General features: G+C 42.0%; 1 pseudogene; it reads right to left on the reverse strand.

Annotated features, from left to right (window-relative positions):
• Nucleotides 1-15,216: 15,216 nt before the first annotated feature.
• On the reverse strand, nucleotides 15,217-15,755 carry LOC149246443 (LIMR family protein At5g01460-like; annotated as a pseudogene).
• Nucleotides 15,756-23,183: the final 7,428 nt, after the last annotated feature.

Raw genomic sequence — 23,183 nt, forward strand, 5'->3', positions numbered from 1 at the left:
ACAGGAAGAAAGACATATTTAATGAGAAGGGTTCCACCTGTGGGAACTAGAGGTGAGCCAATATTCTGAAATGGTATTTAAACATGATGGTATACCTCCCCTCATAGGTTATGTATCTCATTACAAAACCTGCTACCTTATCCCATGGGTGTGGTAATGAGTTTCGGTGTTACCCCTGGACCTTCTGAACAACATTTTCTCCAACCTATATGTTAAAATTGGTAACTAGGTCCAAACTCCATGACGATCACCTTATTCATGGTTGATAATATTTTATCTAGATTCCTCTCGTTGAGAGGTGTAGGATTGATCTAAAGATCATCCAATTCTGATAAGTATTTATGGAAATATGAATTTATTTTGATTATGGACAAATTGTCAAAGTCGGCTAAAAACGTATTTAGGCTCAGAAGCCCAACAGACACATCTATTCATCATCAACGTTTGCATATAAATACAGGATGTCTCCTCCTCATTTGGATACACACTTCTCATCCATCTCTCTCTCTCTTCTGCGCAGAAAAGAGTCTCTCTCTCTCTCTCGCACGCAGATAGGTCTCTCTCTCACACGTGGGAAGGAAGGACGCAGTTTTCTAAGGGTTTACAAACTATAGATTGGAACTTTGACCAGCGTTGACCAGCATTCTCTCTCTTGACTACGCAGTAGGTGAAGCTGACTCTCCTTGGAAATCCACAATTTTTGGCACAGGAATCAAGGTGATCTGACCTCCGGTTTGGAAGATATTGACTGCCCTAGTTTATGGCTGATGCCGGTGATGTCGATGATGTTGATGCTGGTGATGTCGATGATGCTGATGCCAGTGATGCCGGTGATGCCGATGATGCTGATGTTGGTGATGCCGGTGATGTCGATGATGCTAATGTCGGTGATGCCAATGATGCTGATGACGGTGATATCGATGATCCTGATGCCGGTGATGCTGCTCATGCCGATGATGCTGATGTCGGTGATGCCGATTATGCTGATGTCGGGGATGTCGATGATGCTACCGATGATACTGATGTCGTTGATGCCGATGATACTGATGTCGGTGATGCCAATGATGCTGATGCCGCTGATCTAGGGTTTGCTGCTGCTGATATAAATCAGACTTTTGTATTATTTCTCTCTGCTAAATTATTGAATATAAAAGAATATTTGATCAAAGGGTTTCCCCATATTGGGGTTTGTCCCTGGGTAGCCACCACATCTTGTGTCTCTTGCCTTGGCTTTTTTTCTGTTGATCGTTTAATGTTCTATCTGCACTTTACTTATGTACATGTGATTGCTAATCTGTGGATAATAATAAGAAAGATAAGTAAACTTCTCTAAGCATAAAACATACCATAATTTAACATGGTATCATATTTGAGGTGAAGACAAAGCCCAAGCAAGAGAAAGAGCAATCACTGAAGATAAGGTTTGCAAGGCTATGTAAAAAGAACTATGAGGTCCTCAACACTCTTCCCCGCCGAGGACAAGCTCCGTGAGATGTCTGACTATGATGGATGGAAGATGTCTCTCGATCTGAATTCATAATATCAGGAAGTGTTGGACCATGTAAGAGGCAATATTATTGAGCCTCCAACAAATGCATCTGCTTCTACCAGGAACAAATGGAAATCCGGAGAAGTCAAAGCAAAGAAGATCATCCAGGACTCTATCGACAAGCGCTTGGTGGCCTATGTTTCTGAGCTGAACACCTCCAAGGAAATCTACGATAGACTGGTGAGTTTATTTAATGGAAAAATGCATTCAAGAAGAAGCAAGGATGGAAGAACAGGAAATGCCCACACTTAAAGGTCATCCCGCTGCCTTTTCTTCTCATGCTAAAAGAAGAAACAATTCCGAGGCTAAATCCAAAGGAAAGACTGGACCAAAGGGTGGAAGAAAAGGATGATGTTACCATTGCAATAAACCAGGTCATTATGCAAGGGAGTGTCCTGATAAAAGGAACTCACACCGGGATGATGATCAAAATCCCTCTCAAGGAAATCAAAGAAATGGCAGGTCAAATGGCCAAGGTAAAAGGAGTGCTAGAAATCAAGGAAGAGGACAGCCATTCAAGAAGGCAAGAAATTCCAGGTATGAATCTGACACTGTTGACAATAAACAAGATGAATATTATCTACCAGGTGCTCTATCTACCTCTGCTCCTCCAAACTCACTGGGAAATTGGCTTATTGATAGTGGTGCCTCAAGGCACTTCACTGGTTACAAAGAAGTTCTCCATAATCTGATAGAGAAAGAAACCAACCTGGAAATTGTCCTTGGAGATAATATGAAATATCCCTTGAAAGGTCTAGGCAATGTCTCTCTTAAATTGAATCAAGGTAATACAATCCACCTACAAGATGTATTATATGGACCTGATCTCAAAAGGAATCTGGTGTCCATTTCGGCAATGGAAGACAAAGGCTACAAGGTGGCTTTTAGCGATGGCAAGAGGTTGGCATTAAGAGGGAGACTACTACACTATACACTCCTGAACAGAATGGTGTGGTGGAAAGGAAGAACCGTATGATTATGGAAGTTGTCCATGCTATGCTTCATGATCAAAGACTTCCGAAGTTTTTATGGACCGAAGCTGCAAACACCACCATATATATACAAAACCGATTCCCCCATCAAGCATTGGGTTCCTAAACTCCTGAAGAAATGTTCACCGATAAGAAACTTGATATATCTCATTTTAGAATTTTTGGAAACCCTGTATATTTTCATGTGCTGAAAGAGAAAAGGAATAAATTGGGTGCATCTAGAAAGAAAGGAATCTTCATGGGCTATAGTGAAAATAATAAGGGCTATAGAATTTATGTATCTAATCAAAGGAGGAAAGTCGTGATTAGTCATGATGTCACCTTTGATGAAGATATGGCTCTCAGCAAGGTGAACAATCTTCCTATAGTGAGGAGCTCTCAAGAAGCTGTCACCAAGGAACCAAAAGAAAAAGAGTATGACGAGATATTTGCACATGTTGCCAGATATACCACCATCCTCTCGATCATAGCCCTTGCAGCTTCACAAGGATGTAAACTACATCAGATGGATGTTAATACTGCGTTCTTGCATGGTTCGACCAAAGAAGAGGTCTACGTGGAGCAACCCGAAGGATGTGAGATTTATGATTGAAAATCTCATGTGTTCAGGTTGAAGAAGGCCCTCTATGGGCTGAAGCAAGAACCCCGAGCATGGTATGAGAGGATCGATATCTACTTGATGAAGCTAGGATTCACTAGGAGTGAAGCCGATCCCAACCTTTACTTTAAGGTTAAAGATGACAAAACTCTCATACTAGTGTTGTATGTTGACAACCTCTTTCTAACAGGTGCAAACCCTCTCATTCGCAAATGAAGAGGGAGTTGGCTTCTGAATTTGAAATGAAGGACCTATGACTAATGCACTATTTCCTAGGACTTGAAGTTTGGTAGAAGCCAGAGGAAATTTTCCTATCTCAAGGAAAATATGTGGTGATGATATTGGAAAGATTCGTTATGGTGGACTGCAAGCCCGTAACTACCCTGATGGAGCTTGACTTCAAAAAGTTAAGCAATAATGCATCTGGACCTATTTTACGAAATGCCACCGAGTATCGTCAACTCATCGGAGCATTAATGTTCTTAGTGAACTCCCTTCCAGATATATGCTTTGCATTCAAAATATGGTTGAACCTCAACACATACATTGGATTGGTGCCAAGAATCTGTTGAGATATTTTCGTGGCACAATTACTTATGGGTTAAGATACACTGCCGGAGATGTGAGACTACTTGGGTATACTGATGCTGATTGGGCAGGTAGTGTGGTGGACTGAAAGAGCACTTCCGAGTGTTGTTTCTCTTTGGGATCTACTTCGATATAGTGGATGAGTAGGAAGTAGAAGTCAGTGGCTTTGAGCACCGCTGAGGCAGAGTATATTGCTACTAGCATGGCCTCCTGTGAGGCAGTCTGGTTGCAAAGCTCTTCAGTGAGCTATTTGGATTTACATTGGATACCATCGTGATTCTATGTAACAACCAGAGCAGGATTCATTTATCAGAAAATCATGTATTTCATGATCGCTCCAAGCATATCGATATCAAGTACCACTATATTCGAGATATGGTGCAGCGAGGAGCTATAAGGCTCCAACATATCGGTACAGATGAACAGGTCGCTGACATTCTGATAAAGCCCCTAGGAAAGGTAAAATTCTTGACTTTCCAAGAATTACTTGGTGTCATTCAGTGACCCTCTGATGAGGGTCAAGTATGATGTACTATGCTCTGGGAGCTCTAGGGGGGGCACGGGCTACTTCTTGAAGCGACATATGACCACAAGGTGACTCATCGTCCCCTGTTGGTGCACTTTGTATAGGATAAAAGGTTCAACCTTCCCCTGTGACACCCCGTGTAACTATGGAATAGGATGATTAGTTCTCCTGTGGGCAAGGATGATTCGTTCTTCGTGGCAACTATGGAACAGGATGATTAGTTCTCCTATGGGCCAAGATGATTTGTTCTCCATGGCGACTATGGAACAGCATGATTAATTCTCCTGTGGGCCAGGATGATTCCTTCTCCATGGCAACTATGGAACAGAATGATTAGTTCTCCTGTGGGCCTAGATGATGTGTTCTCCATGGTGATTGTGGACAAGATGATTCCCTCTCCTGTGGACAGGATGATTCGCTCTCCTCTCGACAAGATGATTCGTTCTCTTGTGGGACAAGATGATTCGCTCTCTTGTGAGACAGGATGATTCGCTCTCCTGTGGACAAGATGATTCGCTCTCTTGTGGGACAGGATGATTCGCTCTCTTGGGGACAGGATGATTTGCTCTCTTGTGGACAAGATGATTTTCTCTCTTATGGGACATAATGATTCGCTCTCTTGTTGACAGGATTATTAGTTATCCTGTCGAGGCATCCTACCCATGCAGTCTGGGACTCATGGGAAGTACCTCTCATCTTATCAATGAGCAGGGAAATGAGGATAGGGACCATATTAGTACCGATGGATGCATCGCTGTAACTAACGTACTCCCTATGCTAGGATGACCTTCATTGATCTTGGATCAATGATACTAGTCTGGGACCAGTGAGAGTGATACCCACTATGACACTAACTTCGGGTCAATAGAGGATTGGTCTGGGACCAATGGTACATACTCTGAGATAGACTTCGGGTCAGTGGAGGATGGTATGATACATCCTCGATCACTTCTTCTTCTTGCTGTTCATAGTTCGAGTAGAGAAGAATAGACAAGAGCAGAGCATAGCATAGCAAGGCACAGGAGAGCATAGCAAGGCAAAGTAGAGTAGGGTTCAAGCTATTCAGGGCAGTGCATTTGATGGATGAATAGTAGCAACGGTAAGATGAATTGTAAATGGAGTTCTCCCTAGTTGAGAGGAAGTGTTAAAATTGGCAACTAGGGCCAAACTCCATGAGGATCACCTTATTCATGGCTGATAATATTTTATCTAGATTCCTCTCATTGAGAGGTGTAGGATTGATCTAAATATTATCAGATTCCGATAAGTATTTAAGGAGATATGAATTTATTTTGATTATGGACAAATTTTCAAAGTCGGCCAGCAACTTATGTAGGCTTTGAAGCCCAACAGACACATCTATTCATCATCAACATTTTCATATAAATACAGGATGTCTCCTCCTCATTTGGATACACACTTCTCATCCATCTCTCTCTCTCTTCTGCGCAGAAAAGAGTCTCGCTCTCTCCTACGCAAATAGGTCTCTCTCTCACATGTGGGAAGGAAGGATGCAGTTTTCTAAGGGTTTATAAACTGCAGATTGGAACTTTGACCAGTGTTGACCAACATTCTCTCTCTCTTGACTGCGCAGTAGGTGAAGCTGACTCTCCTTGGAAATCTGTAATTTTTGGCACAGGAATCGAGGTGATCTAACCTTCGGTTTGGAAGATATTGACTGCCCTAGTTTAGGGCTGATATCGGTGATGTCGATGATTCTGATGCCGGTGTTGCCGATGATGCTAATGCTGGTGATTCCGATGATGTTGATGCCGATGATGCCGATGATGCTGATGCTGGTGATGCCGATGATACTGATGCCAGTGATGCCGATGATACTGATGTCGGTGATGCCAGTGATGCCAGTGATTTCGATGATGCCACTGATGCTGATGATGTTGATGTCGCTGAGGCCGATGATGTTGATGCTAATGATGCCGGTGATGCTGATGATACTGATGTCGATGATGCTAATGGCGCTGATCTAGGGTTTGTTGTTGCTGATATAAATCAGACTTTTGTACTATTTCTCTCTGCTGAATTATTGAAGATAAAAGAAGACTTGATTAAAGGGTTTCCCCATATTGGGGTTTGTCGTTGGCTAGCCACCACGTTTTGTGTCTCTTGTCTTGGCTTGTTTTCTGTTGATCATTTAATGTTCTATCTGCACTTTACCTATGTACAAGTGATTGCTAATCTGTGGATAATAATAAGAAAGATAAGTAAACTGCTCTAAGCATAGAACATACCATAATTTAACATTGTAAGAATGCTTCAGGGAACTCGGAAAGGGCATTTCTCTGAGAAAACCATTTATGCCCCTGTGCCCCTGCTGGGGTAGCCCGCTAACCTCTGCAATGGTTTCTTCTGTGACAGGGATTTCTATCCCCCGAACCCAAGAGATATATTCTTCAAAATTGAGTGTGAATTCAATTGCAATTACCTCATTAAATCCTTACAACCTATCAAAATAAATGTTCCACCCTGCATTTTCGAAGACCTGCCATACCTCTGTATCATTGCTAACCACTCTCGTGCCCTCTGGATCATGGCGCACAGCCAGTCCACCCATCACTGTAAGAACTGGATCAAAACAATGGGTACAGTCAGCTGGTAGGGGGAGAGTAACAACAACCCAACTAACGATGACAATATTATTAGCATGGTTGCCGCAGGGTGAAAGGATAATAATGACTGTTACGCCTCAAAAAACACAACAATTAATGGCAAGGTGTGGTAGTATAGGTGAACGATTATGGCAATTGAATACAGCGTACTTGGGAAATGACTGGTAAAGTTCTTAGTGTACGATTTCAAATTCCAATGTGTCGGAATCATGATTAAAAAATCACACAACTTTTTTGGGTTTCCATTTTCATTGGATTTTGTAATGATGTGATATTATTACAGTTTTAGGTACATCGTCGTCTCTTTATGATGGGACCCCCCAACTTAAATGCGGCAGTCTGCAACACGTGCTAGTCTCTTTTTGGAATATTTTAATTAAACCCGTAAGAGTCAATGAAGGCATACCTGGAGGTGGAGTAGCAGCAAAGATAACTGACAGAGTAACGGCAATAGTAGAGTAACAGTACCAATGGAGTAACAGCATCGGTGGAGCAACAGCACGGCAGAGTAATAGCACCGGCGGAGTAACAGCAACAGTGGAGTAACAGCACTGACGGAATAACAGCACCGGCGGAGTAACAACAACAGTGGAGTAACAGCACCGACGGAGTAACAACAACCAGTGGAGTAACAACAACGGTGGAGTAACAACATCGATGGAGTAACAACAACAGTGGAGTAACAACACCAGCGGAGTAACAGCAACCATTGGAGTAACAATAACAGTGGAGTAACAGCATCGGCTATGTAACAACAACCAGTGGAGTAACAGCAACAGTGGAGTAACAACACATACAGAGTAACAACAATAGTGGAGTAACAGCACTGGTGGAGTAACAGCAACCAGTGTAGTAACAGCAACAACTGTTACTTGAAAACTTTCTCTATTTCTCCTTGTCATAATTCAGTTCTTATTCCTACAAAAAGACAAATACGTAAGTAGTAACAACATATTTTTATTTTTTTTTGAAGGCAGAGGGAGAATTCTCTGCACCAACAACCATCAAACCAGATGTATCAGAAAGATGTTTTATGAAGGCATCTTTAAACGTTGGATGGTGTTATAACTTTAGACAGTGTCCATTCACCAGGAAGGAAGTACGATTTTCATCTACTGTAACCAATCTGACTGTGCCATTGGCAAATACAGCGTCCACTTCATAGGGTCCCATCCAACGAGTGCGAAGCTTTCCTTTAAAATCTTTGAACCGGAAGTCATATAAAAATGCCCAGTCCCCTGTATGAAACAACTTATTCTTGATAAATTTATCGTGCCACTTCATTCTCTGCTGTTGGACAGCAGTAGTTATCTGGACAGCTTCTGAATGAATCTCGTCTAAATCATTGAGTTGTTCCAACCAATGTTTATGGGCCTCTGATAAGTTCAATCCTACTTCCAAAGTTGTTTTGAGCGTACTAATCTCAAATTCAACTGGAAAAAAGGGAGATTTCCCGTAGACTAGCTCAAATGGCGAAAACCCGGTTGTATTTCGCCATGTCGTCCTATACGCCCAAAGAGCTTCTGGGAGTTTCTGCGACCAATCCCGGTGATGACTTGCTACAATTTTTGACAAGATGTTCTCCAACACCTTGTTTGTACTTTCTACCTATCCATTCGCTTGGGGATGGTAAGGAGTTGTCACTCTATGTTTGACCCCATATTTCTGCATAAGCTTCTCTATCATGTGGGATGTCAACTGTGCTCCTCCATCTGAAACAATTTCTCTCAGGGTACCATATCGGGAAAAAATCTCTTCAAAAAGGAAGTCTACCACCACTTATTTTGTTGCTTTCGCAACCACTCTGGCTTCCACCCACTTAATCACATAATCAATACAGACCAAGATGTGAACCTTCTGATGCGAAGGTGGGTTGATGGGTCCAAAAAAATCGATGGCCCATTTCTCAAAAGGTTCCAGGACTATCTGGGGTTGTAATGGCATTTCACCGATTTCCCAGGTTGTCCCATACGTTGGCAGTTGTCACATCTTCGGACATAATCTCTAGCATCTCGAAAGATATAAGGCCAGTAGTATCCCATTTGCAGCACCTTATGGCCTGTTCTTTTATCTGCAAAATGTCCTCCACAAGGCCCACTATGGGTGACCTTCAATATCTCATAGCTATCATCCTCTGATACATAGCACCAAATCTGTTGATCTAGCCCCATATGAAAGAGGTATCCTGCCATCCATGAATATCGGGTACTATGATGAATAATTTTATGTTGGTCCTTGTATGACAAATGACAAGGTATTGTTCTTGTAACAAGATAGTTAGCAATATCTGCATACCATGGAGTGTTAGCGGAAATTGAAAAGAGATATTCATCTAGAAAGCTATCTTCGATAGGTGTACCTTCGGTATTGTTTTCTAATCTAGAAAAAAATACGCAACCATGTTGTCCTTTCCAGGTTTATCTATTATGTTAATATCAAATTCTTGAAGTAGCAAAAGCCATCTTGTAATACGACTAAGTGTAACGGGTTTATTCATCATATACCTGATGGCTGCATGATCCGTGTGCACAAAGGTGGGGTAACCTGTGATATAGTGCCGGAACTTGTTGATGGCGTAGATGACAGCGAGGAATTCTTTTTTAGTCACTGTGAAGTTTAACTCGGCAGAGACCGAGTTCTTGCTAACATAGTAAATTTCATATGGTAACTTATCCACCTGCTACCCTAAAACTGCTCCAATTGTTGTTTGGGAAGCATCAGCATGAATATGGAATGGTAATGCCCAGTCTAGTCCTCTAAGGATCGGAGAACTACAGACTAGTTTCTTGATCTTCACAAAGGCTGCATCACAGTCACCTGTCCACACAAAGTCTGCATCTTTTGTTAGTAATTGAAAAAATGCATGTGTTGTTTTAGCAAAATTTTCTATAAAGTGCCTATAATAACCAGCACAACCAATAAAGCTTCGTACCTGAGTTGGTGTTCTGGGTATTGGAAAATGTTGTATTACCTTTATCTTGGCTGGATCCATCCGAATTCCTACAACCGAAAGCAAGTGTCCCAGGACTATTCCTTCATTCATCATCATATGGCATTTTTCCATACTTAAGGACACATGCACCTGCTTGCTTCTTTCAAGAACTTTTTCTAGATTTCCTAATGCTTGTTCGAATGAGTCTCCATATGCCATGAAATCATCCATATAGATTTCAACATTATCATCCATCAGATCAGAGAAAATCCCCAAAATGGCCCTCTGAAACGTTACAGGTGCATTACAGAGACCAAATGGGAGGAATCTGTATGCAAATGTTCCCCAGTGGCATCTAAATGTGGTCTTCTGCTGATCTTCAGGAGCTATCTGGATCTGGTTGTAGCCACTAAATCCGTCCAGGAAGGAAAAAAACTTCTTCTCCGCTAATGCATCCAAGACTTGGTTAATGAATGGTAACGGAAAATGGTCTTTCTGAGTTTCCTTATTTAATTCTCTGTACTCCACGCATATTCGCCATTTGCCATTTTTCTTAGGGACCATTACCAATGGGGAAACCCATTGGCTATTTGAAATGGAGTAGATAAATCCCACATCCAGCAGCTTTTGGAGTTCTTCCTTAACAATGTTTTTCAGGGCAAGGTTCATTCTTCTTTGGGGTTGCCTTATAGGACAGCAGTCCTCCTTAATGTATATGTGATGAGTGCACAAATTAGCAGGAATTCCCTTCATATCTGAGTAGTCCTAGGTGAAGGCTTCTTTTTGTTTCCGAAGAACATGGAGGCGTTGTTTTTTCTGGGTATCTGACAGTTCTAGATTGATATTCAGGTTTTTTCCCAGTTCTATTTCCATGGAAACACTGTCATGGGCTGTAGCTCTAGGTAGCTCCTTGAATCCATCTGCTGCTCCAATACTTTCCTAAGTCTCACAGCTCAAGACGGACTCCAAGATTTGCTGATTCAAATCTGAAATGCAACAAGGATCACTGATAAAGGTAGTAATTGCATCATCTTCTGTTTCATATTTCAACTAGAGGATCTACCCAATAGTGAAAACTGGTCTTAACTCCTCATTTTCTTATTCAGACTCTTTCTTGTGAACAGATTTCTTGTGGCCTACTGGTTTTGCTGATGGTTAGGTTCTGTGGGAGGATATAACACCAGATTCTTAGTGTTCTTCCCATTTGAGATGATCATATGCCCAGACCGACACCTAATATAAGCACCTGCGGTTGCCAACCACAATCTTCCCAAGATCAAGTGATGGCCTCCAGCTAGAGATTGCATTTGGAGTACTAGGAAGTCCACAGGGTAGTGCCATGAATCCATTGAAATTGTGATATCTTCTAATTTCCCTATTGGTTTAACTGTAGATCGATCTTCCAGTTCTAACATCGTAGGTGTATGTTTCAAGTCACAAAGTCCTAATGCATGCATGGTTTCGGCAGTGATGACATTTATGGCAGCACCCAAATCTACCAGTACATTTGGAATTTCTACCCCATTAATGTGCACGTTCAAAATTGGGTTCCCGAGATCCCCATACTTTACAAGCATGGACCTTCCCATCATGAAATCTGATAGTTTCCCATTTACGTGAATGGTGAGCAGATCTCTCAATTTATTTTTAGGCTGCTTAGCACAATATTCCCTAAGAGATTTCGTGCATATAGGTACGTCCTTCATGGCTTGTAGTAGGGGAATCTTGACAAATAAATTATGTAGCTCCCCTAACAAGTCAAACTCAATTTGAGGGGTTGTTTTACTCACAGCCAACCTTTCTGGATAGGGCGGTTCAGCTTGGTGTTTCTGAGTATCTAACGGTTGTGGAGGTGTATGATTTTTGTTAACTCGATTTGTTTCCTCTCCGACCATTTATGGTTCCTTCTCCTCACTGTGAATCTGCTCAACGATAACTGGCGAGGGTTGGGTGCCTACGGGCCACCCAGATCATAAATGCTTCTTATAGAATTCTATGGTGGAGATGTTGTACGAAGGTAGGTTGAGGGTGTCAGCCTGTTGAACCCCTTTATTGTTAGGATTCGGATTGGGTTGGATAGGGAGTTGAGAATGAATAGGCTGATTTCCAGGGGGCACATTAGAGGGAAACTGAAGTTGTTGTTGTGGCATTGACTGAGAAAATTGAGCAGGAGGGGAAGGTCCTCGCCAGTTTGGAGCCCACGAGGAGCTTGAACTAGCTTGAGGAGCCCACTGCTGCCAAGGTGGAAACTGCTATTGGGGCCATATGCGCAGATAAGGAATGGTCTAGGGACGTATATTGAAATTGCTAAAATATTGAGATGGATCTAGAAACATACCTTGATTTCCCATTGACGGCTGATGTTTCCATGGCTTTTTAGGTCCCATAAAGTACAGCTGCTCCATATCTTCTCCTGTCCCTTGAAAAACCACTTTTAGTCCTGGAAAAGATGGGCATGAACTTGTCACGTGCTTCAGTTCACAGATTGCACACTCCTCTACAGAGTTCAACAGACATTCCCTCTGTGGAAGTTTCGTTCTACATGTGGGGCATAATACGGCCATAGTTCTTTCTAATTCTAGTTGTTTCTATTTTACCTGTAGTGTGTCTATCTGTTCAGACAAGGTACTCAGGATATCAGTCCTCAGGCAGTCCAGCAAGTTCCCAATTTCTGCTTTTGTAACACCTCCACCAGATATCTTTGTTGATCGAATCCCTTTTTTATTTCTTGCAACTCCTCTTGAGTATTGAATACACAACTCACAGATGGTATCAAAGTCCTCCTTTGATATATCCCCCTTTCCGACTATATTCAAATATTCTAAAGAGTCTTATCGGAAGGCCCGGAGAAGGATAATTTTCAAAATGTCTTTATCTAGGTCAGAGTGGCCTAACCTTTGCAATGTGTATTTAAAGCATTCCATATAGTCTTCCATATTTTCATCCTCTTTCTGTATAAATTTAAAAATCTCTTCTTTAATATCTCGTGATTTACAGTAGTCTTGGTATTTCTCCAAGAAAGCAGTTCTCATTTTTGAGCATCCGTTATGTATTCTTGCCCTACACACAATGTCAAACTCAAACAAAAACGTGTTAGGGTCCTCTAAAGTAAGCCCATGGAAACTGTGTAAAGTTGTTAAAGGGATGGACTTTGTTGGTGCACCAGTCCCCAAATCCACAATTTGGAAGTCAATAGTAGAGATTGTAGGTGCCATGAATATCCTCCAATACTCACTAGGGATTTCAACTGGCTCCGCAGGAAGGGCTTTTATCACAGGGGTTCGAGTTGCCTTAATAGCACTTCCTCTATCCTTTGGTGATAGAAATGTTTCTACAATCTCTTCCCCCCTCTCATCGTGGCTGGACCCTTCAAAACACCTCTCTACAATTTCTTTTTCCTTACTAGGATGGACAGTTCCTCTGTATGCTTTACTTGTAACTTCTTCTTCTTCTATTGCAAGCAACGAGACTCGTTTAGCAAGCATACTGTTGCTTGTCTCTCCGGCTGCTGGAAGGGTTTGTTGTATTGAACCGGTAGGGGGTGCTATGAGCAACACTGGTTGATCTACAGATTGTCCCTCCAATTTTGTTCGTGCACCTAGCCTCACAGCTGCACGGGAAGATGCCTTCGACTCAGCTTTTGCAATGATTTGCTGGATGTAGGTGTTCCTCCCCAAATCCTATCTTGCCTTCTTTGGGGCTCTCCCTCTCCCCCTTTTATTTGGCTCTCTGTTCATACAAGTTTGTGTGGGAGAAGAAATCAAACCACTATGATCAAGGCCTGGAGTAGGGTGTCAAATTACCATTCCCTCCACAGGACGAGAGATTGCTTTGAAGAGAGGGTTGTTGACGATGTTATCTCAAAATCAGACCCTGGAAGGCTGCTGACCAGGAAGACTTCAAGTAACTATTTCAGACCAATATTTTGACTAAGGCTTAGCCTCCTTAGCCTGAGAGGGCTCTCTCAAAGGGTTATTGATTTTGACTATTAATAAGATGGCTAACTCTCTTGAAATAACATTAACAAATATGAAGGCTGGACAAACATTAGATAAGTTTCCATTGGGCTTATGGAGTCAATCAAACCTCAGTAAATAATGATATTTCTTTTACATAGAAGTCAGGGCATGTGACATTTAAATGTTCAAAACACAACTCTTATAAAACCACAGTTCATAGATGAGTACAGGAAGTCAGAGCAGCATAAGTGAATTCTGAGTGATTACTCATCTAAGCAACTGAAAAAAGACATGAAGGACAAAGTAACATAACACATCTTGAACATGGAAATGCTTTATGAATCCTGAGAAGAAAAGCATATAACTTATATTACTGAACTCTATTCTTTACATAAGCCAAAACAACACTCTGTTTTTATAAAATCTCCAACCCCTTTTACATTGTTTTTCAGCTATATATAGAGCTCTTCTACCTAATTGAGGTTCCTCCTCCAGCGTGAGGGGAACTCCAATTTTTCCTATGATGACACCTGCTAACATTTGAAACTAACTAATAAATACAGCAGACTACAAATTGACTGCTCTAAAATCCTAAAAAAAATAGGATTCTAATTCGACATCATGCTGGAAATAGCATTTATTACAATCAAGATGGTGCTCCTACGAGAAAAAGGAGAAAACAGGCTTATTCTCTGACAAGTGGTTTCTTTTAGTTTGGCTGTGATAGGTGTCTGTAGTTGCTTGCTGGCCTTTAATGTAACCTGTTTTCCAATACCCTGAAATATAGGAAACTGCTCCTGTTTGTCGGTCCTTGGTTTGCCTCAAAATATTTGAATCCAAAGAAGTATGCTTTTATCCTTTAATTACTCAAAATGAAGTAGATTGTCATGTCCTTGATGTGCTGTAAGCCTTTCACTGTTCCAAATATAACTGTATGAATCGGGCTACAAGAACATCATTCAGAACTGAACCCTGCCCTATAAGCATGCCATTTGGTGTAATATTGAAGTCATTTGTAGCTCGAGTGACAACTCGAAGGTACTAAGATATGTTATTGAAATAGCCCTGGAAATAAGAGTCTCTTGGAAGTATCACTTGTTGGTCTAAACCTGGTTGAAGCCTTGTAGTTAATGCAATGCTTGCAAAATCAAAACCCCTGAACACCAATAGGACTGCAACTTTCACTGCTGGTATACTTAATACAGGTGCATGGATATTCTTCATGTACTGCACCAAAAGGCCAGGTTTTTGATGCCTCCTGCCCAAATTATCATGTTCAACTTCAGTTGTTGATGGACTGACTCTAACACAAGGAAAACAATCAACTCTGTTTCCTTCTGCTCTTTTTCCATCCAATTATACCTATACTACATTCTGACATGCAGGTGTACCTAGAGAATAACATGCAACTTCCATCATACAGGATATCTCAAGAACTGCACATTTTAACTAGCGAGTTGTAACCTTCCTCTTGGTTTTCGTTTTTTCCAACCAAACCTTCCTCTTGGTTTTCGTTTTTTCCAACCAAACCTTCCTCTTGGTTTTCGTTTTTTCCAACCAAAAGCAAGATAATAGATCAAAGTTAGACCAGCCAAAACAATAAAGACTATTTGGAACACATTGTATTTGTAAAGGTATTTAATGCCACGCAAGGATTCAAGAGTGCGACCAAATATCTCCTGAGAAGCAGTTGCTTGTGCATATGCAGCAAAGGCCGTGGAACAAAATTGGATGACACTGATTGAACAGAGAAGAATAAGCCCCACATTGAAAAGGAAAGAATTCCTCAATGTTCCACCCTACTTCATTTGATGAATTGTTATAAAAACAAGCCTTAAGCCAAGAACCATTGCCCCTGCTATCACAGCAAGGAGGAGGTAGATGCAAAAGAAAGCAAATGCTACAGTTCCAAAAATCCCCCAAACAGAATCTAGCTTGATGAAAACTCATTAAGGAAGGGAGTGACAGGATGATTTATCAACATGTATAACACAAAGTGCACAACCCAAACCACCGAAACAATAAACCCAGATATTCCAAGTATCAATCTTGCTAAATAGCCAAACACTGTTAAAGCCCATGATGCCTCTGCCTTTTCACCCTGAGGATACATTTCCTCCAAAGCCTTCACATCTTCTTCTAGTAAAAGAAGCTCCTTCTCAACTGCCTTTACATTTTCCGCCATTTTCTGCCTTTACTTGCCATCAGTACCTTCAGGAAATGGGCGCAGCACCATTGGAAGACTTCCTTGATGCTTGCCATCCTTCCGCCTAGTATTGATGGAAATCACACTCTGTGTGATTGCCAAAGTTTCATACAGGTCACACAGTGTATCAAGCTTCCAATCTTCTCATTCGACATTGACATAAAACTGTTTGACACCCTCCAGAGTAAGCTCATCTCTTTTCACAAGAATTATAACCGGATTATTCATGAACTTTCTTGTAATCTCCAGTGCCTCGGGAGGCATGGTGGCCGAGAAAACACTAACTTGAAGATTTGGCGGTAGCAATTGAAAGATATCATATATCTGGTCCTTAAATCCACGTGAGAGCATTTCATCTGCCTCCAAAACTTGCAACAAATGGCACCCAATTTCTTTTGATACTAACTCTGCTTCCACTTGTTTTGCTATAATGTCAAGCTCAGACAACCGTGGTGTAATGCTTCTGCCAGCTAGTGGAAAGGCATCTAAGTTGGAATAATGCTTTTAATGTTTGATGCGTTCACTTTGTTTACAATCCCATTGATACTTCTACGAAGAGCGTCCCAAGACATACGCTGATATTCCGAGCTGCTTTGCTTCTTTTTCCGTCTTTTGCTGGAGACCTTAACAGGTGGAAAACATGTGTTCAATAACATGCTGTGCCCTCCATTTTAAGAACAATCCTTTCCACCTTCTTGTATTGGAGTTTGATCACCAGGAAACCTTTCATTGTTTCTCCTCCCCATCTCTACAGAAACAGAGTGCGAACCTGATTAATGGTGGTAATAATATGATATTTTAGATGCTGAGTAGCTCCAATGCGATTATAACTAGAAGATCGCTTTCTTTTCTGTCCTTAATATTCAACCCTACTCATCTGCATACTAGATCAGTCTCACCATCTGGCGCTAGAAATCTTGCGAAGCCTGCTTCCTGCTAGTTTCCGAAGAGTCTTTTTTGCTCCGACAACCTCCATTCCTGCCAGTATCTTAAGGTATTGGCAAGCTCCCACAGACACAATCCTCTTCCTACAACTGTTTCTGTAAGAGAGGGCCAACAACGCAGAAATGGGGAATGTCTTTGTCACTATTTCATTTTGAGGATCTAATAACGGCACCAGACAAGATACATGGTCATCGTTTTTAATGAATTCTTTTCTGTTTGTATCGACAACCAATAGACTAGAGAGTGCCCTTACAGCAAGTTGTTGAGAGAAGCTAGGTTTGCCATCCAACATCTGTGCAAGCAGACAAACACACCCTGCCTGTGATTTCCTCTTCTGTTGAATACAAATCGTTCATTGTTCCTTCTTTCCGAACCTCTGTAAGACTCGTAGCTTCTTCCGGTGTCCGCTCGCGATATTCTTGGTTCAACTCTTTCAGGTTCATGTGCAGTATGAGAACTCCTAGGTTCATTGAGCCTTCCACTCACTTCACTTGCAGAGTGCCATCCCATTGTTTCATCAAAGCCTGTATATGCATCCACATAACCAGGCTTTGAGCCTATCCTTCCAGCATCAAAAGGCCTTGGCAACTCTCTGTGTGGAGGAATGGGGCCTGGCCTATCAAAGACACCTCCTCTCCTCGGTATTTCATTATGACTAGCATAAGTCCCAGGCTTTTCAAAGTCATTAACTCCTCTAACAGGACCCCTTCCTGTTAATGAACCTGTTCTGCCAGGACCTGAACCTCTTGATATATCGCTGCGCCCTGAATTAGATCCTGGTCTTGCTTACTCATACCACTGGACATCACCATGCCCTGATCCTGATGTATTCTGGATTTTCATCAAAGATACTACCATGTATAGCTCCTTCTTTGGAAATCTGATGACGAAATATTTAGGTAACCTGATGTATGTTCCCCTGTGAGATTATTACTAGATGCGGATTTCTGGAGGGAAGCAGAACTCTGTACAATAGGCATGCTAGGATATTGACCTCCACTGGATACCAGAACTTCGGCCAATGTAGTGGATGATAGGAAAAACCTTGAGAATGAAACACAGCAGTATTATTTGTATATTGATGATAAGATCCAGCACTGTGACATGTTGAGTCAGATATTCCCACAGAATCCATAGGAGACAGCTGTGAAACATTGGCTATGGATTCGAACAAATCCCCAATTTCGTAGCGCAGCCTAAAACATGTTGCGCTGCGAAACTGCTGGAAAGGATTTATGTGCTTTACCATCAAACAAATGTAAGACATTTGGCATTGAAATTTTGTCAGTGATAACAGACGACAAAAAAAAAAAAAAAAACAGGAACCTTGTGTTCAGGACTTGGAGAAGGGCATAAAAAGACTCCTCCCTCCCCGAAACAAGACCCTAATCAAGAAATAACGCACACATGAGAAAACCTTAATACTTCAAGACCTGAAGTAGGGTGTCAGAGGACCCTTCCCTCCTTAGTGCGAGAGATTGGGTTTCTCGAAATCAAAACAAAAATGCTAGAAAAATCTAAGCTCAAAGCCTAGAGTAGGGCATCAAAAGACTCCTCCCTCCCCAGGGCAAGAGATCAACCCTACTAAAACAAAAAAACAATAAAAGCTTGAAATAAATGAAATACCAGCGCTCAGGACCTAGAGCAGAGTGAGAAAGCTCGTTCTCTCCCCAAGACAAGAGGTTGACCCTCTAGTTAGCACAGATCATGTCTTGCACCTCGTTAGCCTCCCCGGCAATGGAACCAAAATGTTGGTGTCCATGTATGAACAATTTATCCGCTCCTTTTCCTACATTAATGTATCAATCCGGGTGCATATTATTTTCAAGGCAACATGCAAGGTATATGCAGGGGCAAGGTTACATTGCTGAGACAGAAGTAAAACTCAACTGTAGAATGTAAAAAGGTATTCACAGTTATCTAATAGATCTGCAACAACAACAAGAAATAACACAGCAATAGAAAATACACACAACACAAGGAACACGCAACGCCTGATCAGAAGAGTGGGCCCAACTCTTTGATCAGGGCTGCATTACTCACAATGAGCGATAGATCAGCAAAAAGGGTTTATATCTTATTGATCTGAATAATTTTGTTACAATACCATACCGGGGGTCCCCTTGATACAGGAATGACCCATCTTTTATACAATACAAAGGAGAATAATTCTCCCCGAAACCTGGAAACTATATGCCCAAATATATACATCAATGGTCGCAGCACTAGCGTCGAGAGAGCCAAGAACATGAATGGTCAAAATTGGGTTGAGAGTGGCTGCAATCAGTTATGATGTTTCGTCATCGTCGATCAGCTGCTGTGAATCGCGGAACTACTGCGATATGTTGTGCGGTCAACAATTGTGCTCCATAATCTATGGTCATCACAAGTTTTAGTGGTTTGTGTAGGTAGAAACCTTCATGACTCTACTTCATTAATTAAATATTCCAAGAGACGATAAAGCAGAATTACCTCATAATGTTACACATAAATATGTGCAAATGAATGCAAAAAGGGTGAAAAGAGGAGTGCAAATGCAAGGAAATGATAGGCCAATTTGGTGCCCAACATCTCCCCCCAACTAGCCTTCGGTACGCCCTCGTGCAACTCACCACCTCCACAGGTCTGGGTTGGATAGGATGTGTGCTTCCTGAAGCCAAGCGAGATCATATTCCTCGACCATTTCTGTTCCTGGAACCTTGAACCCTTCTGAGAGGAGAACTTCCTTCCACCAATCATTTGGTACATTATAGGTTGGGGTGTAGTGTTCCACTGGCAGCCATAGAACAGGGTACTGGAATCGAATTCCCATCCATCAGACCCCACAGGTTTGGATGCATGCCACATATCTTGGCACCCTGCTGAGTGCCCGTGCAAAATTTGGTGCTCCAAACGGTTCTCTATTTTGAACAGATGTGGGTGACATCATCCACCTCTTCTGACAACTATCCAGGGCCTCAGCCTGAAACGTGACTAATTGTTTGATGCAGAGATCGATGCACCACTTTTGTGTCCTCAGCATTCGTTCCTTGTTTCCCATAATCTCCAAAAATGTAGTGTGCTTATTATACATAGTCACTAATCTCTGGGGTTCTCCTCTTACCATAAAAGGCTTTGTGGCCTAGTTTGACTTGAACGTGTCAGAAGCCTTTTGCCAACTTATCTGATTAAAAGTGTAAGAGGTGAGGGCCCTTAAATGAATTTCCCCCACATATGGAACCGGATTAAATTCTCTCTCAACACGCAAGAGATACCCATGCATATAAAGCTCACACATCAAGTGATGAGTTGGCACATCATGGGCTCTCAATATCCAGAGGAATTGTACACCGTCCTCAATCTCGTTATTAATTTCTTTCTGGATGCTTTCCAAACAAAACAAAAGAAAGCACTCATGCAAAAAAAAATAGTAACAGGAAGCAGGAGGGTGACATGCCATTGCTTCCTGTGCTAAATGGAGCATCTGCTCTTTATCATTTTTTAACTCTACCACTTGCCTTTCTAGCTGCTCCACCTTGAATTGTTGCTTTGCATGCCTCAGTCGCATTATATCAATGTGCTCTACATATTCAAAGATAGTCATGGATGCTCGATTTTGGGCTTTCTTAGCTTCATTCCGATATTGCGCCGCGGTGGATTTCTAGGTCTGTACCTCAGCTGACAAAGAAAATTCATGGCCCTCAAAAAAATATTCTATCGGGTCTGTCTAAGTGGCAACAGAAGTTGTTGCCACTTCATCTACCCGTGTCCTTGCTTCGGTCATCATGGTTTTCAGCTTCTTAGCCCGCCGCTTATATTTATTCACTTGGTTCTTCAACTGGTGCATTTGTTTCCTCAGCCTCTTAACCTCTGTTTTGAGTCACATCATTTCTTTAAACTGAAGCTGATATTTTCACTTCATAGATAGCCTTCATTGTTCACACAACTCCACCCACTCTTGTTTAACCACCACCTCATCTGGTACTACATCTAGTTCAACAGGTGGTGATTTATCCGAGGAAGTATCCACAGGGTTACTCGACGGGGCTTCTTTGCTTGGTTTCTCTTCTTGGGGAGCAGCCATTTCCTTACTATCTCCTACCTTGCCCTATTGTGAAGCTACCTTGACAAGTGGCGGGATTACTCAGTGAACGTCCATCGATGGTTTAGCCAAATTTTACCTTCTAGGTTCCCTTGTGTCAAAAACATCTGCCTCTTCCTCTATTCTCGGCCCTTGAGAGAGGTCCCTCTTTGTTTATTATTGTGCTGCTTCTTTGCTCTATTGGCTCTATAGTCGAGTATGATTCTTGAAGGACAGCCTGGGTCGTGGTGCTAGTGGCCCTTTCTATATTGGACCCTTGCTGCAACAGTTCTTCTTCCATTGGTTCTGAGGTCGAGGTTGGTTCTTGTGGAGAAGCCTCGACTGTCCAACCTGGTTCACTCTCCTGATTCTGTTCCCACTATTCAAGTTCCATCTTCATTTCCTCTGGTTCCTCTTGATCTATGTTTTCATCCTCTGCTCTGGTTCCTTCCTCCATCGCTTCCAGCTCTTCCTCTCTAACAGCTCTAGTAGCCATTTTTTCTTCCTCTGTAGAATCTCAGAATGTTTCCCATGGGATTTGAAATCGACCAATTGCATGCATGACTAGCAGTCGGGCCAGGCCATGGTTGGAAATGACTGTTGCCACTTTTCGTGAACGCCGAGCAGAGTACACCAACAAATGGAGACTTCTTAACAGGAAGAAAGGCATATTTAATGAGAAGGCTTCAACCTATGGGAACTGGAGGTGAGCCAATTTTCTAAAATGGTAATTAAACAAGGTGGTATACCTCTCCTCGCAGGTTATGTATCTCATTACAAAACCTGCTACCTCACCCCACGGGTGTGGTAATGAGTTTCGGTCGTACCCCAGGCCCTTCTAAACAACATTTTCTCCAGCCTGTAAGAATGCTTCAAGGAACTCCGGAAGGGCGGTTCTCCGTGAAAACCATTTATTCCCCTGCTGGGGTAGCCCATTGACCTCTGCAATGGTTTCTTCTATGACAGGGATTTCTATCCCCCGGACCCGAGAGCTCTCTTCTTCTAAATTGAGTGCGAATTCAATTGCAATTGCCTCGTTAAATCCTTGCAACCTGTCAAAATAAAGATTCCACCCCGCATTTTTGAAGACCTGCCATACCTCGGGATTGTTTCTGACCGTTGTCCTGCCCTTCGGCTCATGGCGCACATCCAATCAACCCATCGCTGTAAGAACTGGATCAACACAATGGGTATAGTCAGCTGGTAGGGGGAGAGTAACAACAACCCAACTGACGATGACAATATTATTAGCATGGTGGTCGCGGGGTGAAAGGATAATAATGACCGGTACGCCTCGAAAAACATAGCAATTAATGGTAGGGTGTGGTAGTACAGGTGAATGATTATGGAAATTGAATACAACGTACTGGGGAAATGACTGGTAAAGTTCTTGGCGTATGATTTCAAATTCCAATGCGTGGGAATCATGATTACAAAATCGCGCAATTTTTTTTGGTTTCCATTTTCATTAGATTTGGTAATGATGTGATATGATTATAGTTTTAGGTATGTCGTCGTCTCTTTATGACGGGACCGCCCCCAACTTAAATGCGGTTGTCTACAGCACATACTAGTCTCTTTTTGGAATATTTTAATTAAATCCGTAAGAGTCAATGAAGGCGTACGTGCCGAGCTACCTGGCGGTGGAGTAGCAGCAAAGATAACCAGTGGAGTAACGGCAATAGTGGAGTAGCAGCGTCGATGGAGTAACAACATTGATGGAGTAACAACACGGCGGAGTAATAGCATCGGCGAAGTAACAGCAACAATGGAGTAATAGCACCGACAGAGTAACAACAACAGTGGAATAACAGCAACAGTGGAGTAACAGCATCGACAGAGTAATAGAAACAGTGGAGTAACAACACCAGCTGAGTAACAACACCAACGAAGTAACAGCAACCAGTGGAGTAACAACAACAGTGGAGTAATAGCACCGGAAGAGTAACAACAACCAGTGGAGTAAAAGTACCGACGGAGTAACAGCAACAGTGGAGTAACAGCATCGGTGGAGTAACAGCAACCAGTGGAGTAACAGCAGCAACTATTACTTGAAAATTTTCTCTATTTCTCCTTGTCATAATTCAGTTCTTATTCCTGCAAAAGGACAAACAAGTAAGTAGTAACAACATTCTTTTTTTAATGGCAGAGGGAGCATTCTCTGCACCAAAAACCATCAAACCAGATGTATCAAAAAGGTG

This window comes from Pinus tabuliformis, chromosome 7 (assembly GCF_031772625.1).
Source record: "Pinus tabuliformis cultivar Carrire ecotype Pingquan chromosome 7, CPIR1, whole genome shotgun sequence".
NCBI lineage: Eukaryota > Viridiplantae > Streptophyta > Pinopsida > Pinales > Pinaceae > Pinus > Pinus tabuliformis.